Below are 1,287 nucleotides of genomic sequence, written 5' to 3'. Positions count from 1 at the left end.
CCCTTTTATTGGGCCCACTGAAATCATTTCCATGGTAATCAGTGAAAATATTTGTATCCAAGAGGTTGGTGTTTAACATTGGGGTGTAAATTTAGTATATAGTATATGGTGAGAAGGGTTTACAGTTCACTGCGACCTTAAGGTTTATTGTGCATCCTAACAGAGCTGTTCTCATCGCGCCCTTTACAACTCGCCTTCAAGTTCCAGAGATCTGATGAAATCTAATATCTGGGACGGCTTCATCGAGTATAATTCCCCACTCCTACAAGTTTCCTGTCCAAAGCACTGCTTCCTTTGGTTTGAAATGGCATAGCATTACGTAATATAGGATAGGATAGGAGTTTCTTTCTCCTCCCCATAGAATCTACACTCGTCAGTGTCCGACAAACCCATTCTCAACAGATGCATCTTTAGGCCACAATGTCCTGTGAGGAAGCCAGTGAGTAGGTGTAGTTGGTTCTTACTGAGATCTAGATATTTCTTGGATCCAGCAGATTCAAAGTTCCGAAGAGAAACAGAGTTTTTTCCTTTCGGCTTTCTCTTTCTCCATAAACAACTTCTTCTTGTAGTTGCATTTTCCTATACCACCATTCTGGGCCAGTGAGTGGCGTTTGTGTGCTCTCTGTGGCAAGTGTATTGGCCTTCTCGTTTCCTACGATTTCCGAATGACCGGGAACGCAGATTAAAAAGACCTTATTTTTCTTGCCTACCTCATTGAGTTTGTTCCCAAATCAGCTTTGAATCATAGGAGCTCAGTGTCTTTCCGGCAGCTTGACTATCTGTATGAATAGCATATCACACTTCTGATAGTTTCTTTCTAGATTTACGTCTAGACATCTTTCGATTGCTAATATGTATTTCCGTTTAAAGGACGCTTGTACAGGAGCCTAACGATAGTGCAGACTTGGTACTCGCTCCGTAAATCCCAGCACCAGCTCCTGTAGCGGTTTTAGAACCATCTGTATACCATTTTATTATATTTTCTTTAAGATTTTAGTCGGTGTATTCCCTTCCCCAATCATTTCCTTTACTTAGTATTGTACTGAGGTCACTTCTTAGAAAATCTGAGGATGGCCTCATGGGCTACCCTACCAATCACTAGATGTATAGGTGTGAGGTCTGTGATAATCTCAAGCGCCCTAGTTGGACTCGTCCTCATAGCTCCCGTGATGCACACACAGGCAAGCCTATGTACTCCGTCGAGCATTCTCCTCGTACTTACCTGACTTGCCTTAGCAAACCAGGCTACTGCCCCTTACGTGATTATAGGTCTTACAATCATGACCT

The sequence above is a fragment of the Coccinella septempunctata genome, chromosome 8, assembly GCF_907165205.1.
Source record: "Coccinella septempunctata chromosome 8, icCocSept1.1, whole genome shotgun sequence".
Lineage (NCBI taxonomy): Eukaryota > Metazoa > Arthropoda > Insecta > Coleoptera > Coccinellidae > Coccinella > Coccinella septempunctata.
Note: the sequence above shows the minus strand (reverse complement) of the source record.